Raw genomic sequence first — 6000 nt, forward strand, 5'->3', positions numbered from 1 at the left:
GTTGATCCTGGATGCTCGGTAATGGAGGGCTAATAGGCGTAAAGAACAGTTACGCAGTTACAGGAGATAATTGGACTCAGCTGGTGGTAATTAGGCTCCTCTCAAGACTATAAAAGGAATGGCTTTCCACAAGCTCGTCGCAGGAATCAACGTATTTACTAGAGCTGGAGAAGCTATCGTGGCAGGCTGGATTGCTGCCAAAGTCAGTCTGTGCTGGATTGCTGCCAAGGTCTATTCTGTATGTTAATAAATCCTTGAAGTATCTTTGTCTCGGCATGCTTTGGTGTATGAAGAGGGAGGTCAGAACAGAAAAGTATAATAAAACATGGAATCATTACATAAAATAAGGTAAAGGTTCTCCTTGCACCTATGTGCTAGTAATTCCCAACTCTAGGGGGCGATGTTCAAAGCCGAAGAGCCAGCACTGTCCGAAGATGTCTCCGTGACCATGTGCCCGGCATGACTAAATGCTGAAGGCGCACGGAATGCTGTTACTTCCCCATCAGTGGTGGGATTGGCTTGGTGGGCGTGGCAGGGGAAGGATACTGTAAAATTCCCACCCCACTTCAGGGGAAGGATACTGCAAAATCCCCAATTCCTCCTGATCAGCCTGGACTCAGGAGGCAGAGAATAGATGGGGATGGGGCCAGCTGGTATTTACTGGTTCTCTGAACTACTCAAAATTCCTGCTACCAGTTCTCCAGAACTGGTCAGAACCTGCTGAATACCACCTCTTCCCACCAAAGATGGTACCTATTTTTTTACTTGCATTTGTACATGCTTTCAAACTGCTAGGTTGGTAGAAGCAGGGACAGTAACTGGAGCTCACTCCAACAAGCTCAGCGTCTTAGCCACTGAGCCACCGTGTCCCTTCTTATATAATTTTTTAAAATATAAAATACAGTAGGTTAAAAAGAACTGTAGCTAGAAAATGTATTATATATATTATATATCTATATATCTATATATCTATATATCTATATATCTATATATCTATATATCTATATATCTATATATCTATATATCTATATATCTATCTATATCTATATCTATATCTATATCTATATCATCTATATCTATATCTATATCTATATCTATATCTATATCTATATCTATATCTATATCTATATCTATATCTATATCTATATCTATATCTATATCTATCTATCTATCTATCTATCTATCTATCTATCTATCTATCTATCTATCTATCTATCTATGTATCTATCTATCTATCTATCTATCTATCTATCTATCTATCTATCTATCTATCTATCTCTATCTATCTATCTATCTATCTATCTATCTATCTATCTATCTATCTATCTATCTATCTATCTATCTATCTATCTATGAATAATATTTATATATGCAGATGACCTTCAACTTCTGGTTCATTTAGTGACCATTCAACACTGAAATAATTGACTTATGACCATTTTTCACACTTATGACCGTTGCCACATATCCAGGGTCATGTGAACAAAATTTAGGTGCTTGGCAATTGCTTCTTATTTATGATGGTTGCATGTGATCACCTTTTGCAACCTTCTGACAAGCAATTCAATGGGAAAGCCTGATTCACTTAACAACTGTGTCAAGAAAGGTCATAAAATGGGGCAAAACTCACTTAACAACTCACTCAGTAACTTTAAATTTTGGGCTCAATTTTGACATTAAGTTTAGGACTACCTATAGATAAGTATGCACAGAATTGTAACTGTAAATTGCTGTAATGATATATTTATGCCCTGTTTCTTTTCTTTTTTCCTGCTATCTTTTCTCATCTTTGAATACTTTCAATGCATAGTGTTACTATGTACTTGCATTATAATTATCTTTGCTTTCTTTATCTGGTTTTTAAAAGCGGAGACAAAAACAGTGAAAATGGCAATTAGTGTCACAAAAACGTGCTGCCTCTTTGTAGGTATGTGTAACAGTGAAACATGTAGAAAAAAGAGACAGAGCTTTAATTGTGTTGCTGTGATTGCCAGCAGATAAGTTTCAATCTTTCCCTTCTCTCCTGCCTCTACCCCCCCCCCAACCCCGCTACAGATGCCACTGGATAGACAATGTTGTCTTTTTCAACAAAAAAGGATATGCTCCACCAAGAAATGTTGAAGAATGGGATTGAAGAAGTTTAAATTAGAAGGATCAGAGAATAATTCTTCTTTGAATACATTTAACTTTCCAAGATCAGATGGATTTCACTGTAGTGTTCTGAGGGAAATGGCTGAACTTTTATCCAACAGAACTGTCAACAAACTGGATGACTGGATGAATTAAAAAAATGTATTGTAATCATAAAGACGATCCATGGAACTGCAGACCAGTCAGTAACAGAGTTGGAAGGGACCTTGGAGGTCTTCTATTCCAACCCCCTGCCCAAGCAGCAGACCAGAGGTGGGTTCCTACCAGTTTGCACCTATTCAGTAGAACTGGTTCAAATCAAATCTACCGGACCGGTTAGAAGAGGTTCCACCAGTGGACCCAGAAAGCAGGCCACACTTACAGAAGAGGTTCCAAACCCACCACTGCTAAAGGGTTAGGGGTGCAAGAATCTTGTAACTTGACAGCTTTAAGACTTGCATGCTTCAATGCCAGAGTTCCTGAGCCAACGTGACTGGAGGAGGAATTCTGGGAGTTGAAGTCCACAAGTCTTAAAACTGTCAGGTTTGAAGACCCCTAGTTTTTTTTCTAAAGGGTTAGGGGTGCAAGGATCTTGTAACTTGACAGCTTTAAGACTTGCATGCTTCAATGCCAGAAATGCCTTTCTGAATAGCTACTTGGACCTACCTAAGTACTAATTCATAATTTCATATCCAGTCACATGGGTGGCAAGCCACTCCCATCCAGTCACATGGGTGGCAAGCCACTCCCACAAAGGAGGCCACACCCACAGAGTAGGTTCGAACAATTTTTGAAACCCAGCACTGCAGCAGACCCTATACCGTTTCAGATGAATCACCTTTCCCGTCTCTTTTTAAAAGCATCCAGTAATAAGAGTATCCACAACTTCTAAAGGCAACCTTTCCACTGGTTTATTGTTCTAATTATCAAGAAAGTTCTCCTTATTTCCAGTTTGCTTCTCTCGATTAATTTTCATCCATTGCTTTTTGTCCTGCTTTCTGGTGCTTTGGAAAATAGATTGACCCCTTCATCTTTGTGATAACCCCTCAAATATTGGAACACTGGTATATCACTGCTGGTCCTTCTTTTCACTAGGGTAGACCTACCCAATTCAAGCAACTGTTCTTCATATATTTTAGCTCCAGTCCTTAAGCATCTTTGTTGCTCTTTTCTGCACTCTTTCCAGAATCTCAACATCTTTTTGATAGAGTGGTGACCAAAACTGCTTGCAATATTTCAAGTGTGGTCTTACTTAGACCTTATAAAGTGGTACTAACACTTCAAATCAGTCTGGTACTGATTACAGCACCTGTGATTATTTGGCAAGACTTCCTAATGTTTTCAACAAATCTTCCTTATCTGTAGTGCTGGGCATTGGTGAACTTGCCTAAATGGTTCATTCCTGCCTGTTGAGTGACACCTGATATCCACTTAATCTTATCTCAGTGTCTTTGGTAAGATAGCTTCATTGATTGATAAAATGTTGCATCTAGGTTTAACAAAAATAGATTGCATGACGTTTTGATTAGGAAGGTAATTAAATGTGTGCTGGTGGCATGACAAGTGGATATATATACTTGGCATGAAATACCACACTCAAAGAATGTCATCAATAGTTTTTCATCAAAATGGAGTTAGGTGTTTAATTGGATGCCTCCAGCTTCCGTCTTGGGCTTTCTACTCATCAATGTTTTTATTTATGACTTGATTGAAACAGTGAAGTGACTGCGTAGTCAATAGAATATCTATTTTAGAAGATGATATCCTGTAAAACGGAACTAAAAATTAGAAATGAAAACTTACAGAAAAAGGTTGAAAGGAAAGAGTTTCTAACTTCTAGGAAGTAAAAAATCCACTTCATTCTGCTTTGGTCTTCTCCTCACTGGATATCTTCAAACAGAAGTCAGACAGACATCTGTCAAGAGATCCTTAATTTGGTATCCTGCACCAGGCAGAGTGAACAAAACATCTCTTTCCAACTTTATGGTTTTAAAACTGGCAGAAAAATGGGTTAGATTGAATCCACAGAACATATATTTCTCATAATAATGCAGAGAACAGTAACATGGGCCGTGGTGAATTTCATTTTTTTCCCTACTGGTCCTGTGGGCATGGCTTGGTGGGCATGGCAGGGGCAAGGCTACTGCAAAATCTCCATTCCCACCCCACTCTGGGGCTAGTCAGAGGTGGTATTTGCTGTTTCTCCAAACTACTCAAAATTTCTGCTGCCGGTTCTCCAGAACATGTCAGAACCTGCTGAATTTTATCCCTGAACATGGGCCACTAATTTGACTCAATATAAAATAGTTTCCTATTTTACTGATCTATAATGATACTAATAATTACATCATTAACACCGTAATATGCAAACTAGGACTCTTGTTCCTTTGTTCATCGATATTAATATGTATATGTAGAAACACTAATAAGCTTCAAAGGAACCTTATTTTCCCTGGAACCGAATTTGGAAGAAGTTCAAGTAAATTTTAAGAACTATTTAATGTACCTTTGTGTACTCATATAATTTTAGGTTTTGTGGATGCTCAGATGATGTTCTAGCATTGCTAATATTAGTGTTACATTGTAGGTTATTGGAAATCCAAAGAGATCCTTATGTCTTTAGAAGTATTCAAGAATGAAAACAAGATTTTTTTTTAATGTTAAGTATGACATTTATTTATATATATGGATATTCAGAGCTGTAAGAGTTCAGAGCTATACATATTAAACCAGTGAATAAATCTCATAAAGTCCAAAATAAACAATGCATTTTAAAAATTCTAAGAAAATTACAACTATTTGCCAGAACATTTATGTTTATTATTATTATTGGAACTACCTTGTCTGGTTTTTAAGGTCTAATGGTGTAACGTTTTCTGTATTTTTTATTGCTATTTAGTGATCAACCATTAAGTCTTTGCACCTCATATATGTCAACTTTTATTAAATATAACTGAGAAGAAAGGAAGTCATAAACGAATTTGAAGTATCCATTACATTTCAACACTAAAAAAATATTGTTGCTTGAAATACATATAAAGGGAAAATGTATTGTAATTGTATTGTAATAGCCATAAAACAAAGTAAAACAAGAGCTTAAAAAGTCAGTGCAACTTTAAATGAAGACCAGAATACATTTTAGAGGCATTGAAATTCACTGTAAGCCTCACAGAGTGACTTTTTAAAATGAGATGGCAAATTTAATAAATGATTAAATAAAGACATCCTAGAAAAGAAGATTGTGAAATATACTTCTTGAATTTTGTCTGAAGGCATTGTGTAGGCTAGGAGATTTATGTGTAGGGACATGGTGATGAGTGCAGTTTTAAAATTAGAGGAAGAAAGATAAATAACTCTGCTACATTGATAACACTGTTCTGAGAGCTGAAAATGCAGAGGATTTGCAAGTTTTAGTAATAAAAATCAGAGAGCACAATGAAAAAAAATGGGGCTAAGATTAAATGTAAAGAAGATCAAGCTAATGGCAACAGATGCATGAGCCAGCCTTGGAGCTGACAATGAAGATACTAAGGTGTAGGTAGTTTCTGCCATTTAGGATCAACTGACTAGAATAAAGAAACATGCAGTTAAGAAATACACCACAAAAGCACGATAGAGTAGTTATGAAGGCCTTGGAAAAGATACTTGCACGCTGTGTTGTATTTATACCTACAAAGATCAGTATTGTATACACAATGATATTTCCTATGAGATTTTATGGAAATAAAAGTTGGATTTTGAAGAACCAAGATAGAAACAGAATTGACACTTTTGAATTTTGGTTTGGGGAAGATTACGAGGAATTAAAAAGGGATGCAGAAAATTAACAAATGGACCATTGTACAACTCAAGCCAAAGTCTTACTCAAAG

At 36.6% G+C, this 6000-nt stretch overlaps 1 protein-coding gene across 1 annotated transcript in view; it reads left to right on the plus strand.

Annotated features, from left to right (window-relative positions):
• WDR49 (WD repeat domain 49) overlaps positions 1-5716 on the plus strand; it is a 148998-nt gene extending 143282 nt beyond the window's left edge. Inside the window, exon 20 of the mRNA XM_087725297.1 lies at positions 2056-5716. The gene's annotated coding sequence lies outside the window, so the exon portion shown is untranslated. The remainder of the gene's footprint in view (positions 1-2055) is intronic.
• The last annotated feature ends 284 nt before the right edge of the window (positions 5717-6000 follow it).

This window comes from Thamnophis sirtalis, unplaced genomic scaffold (genome assembly GCF_051295495.1).
Source record: "Thamnophis sirtalis isolate CommonGarterSnake01/CBP01778 unplaced genomic scaffold, rThaSir2_p1.2 scaffold_11, whole genome shotgun sequence".
Taxonomy (NCBI): Eukaryota; Metazoa; Chordata; class Lepidosauria; order Squamata; family Natricidae; genus Thamnophis; species Thamnophis sirtalis.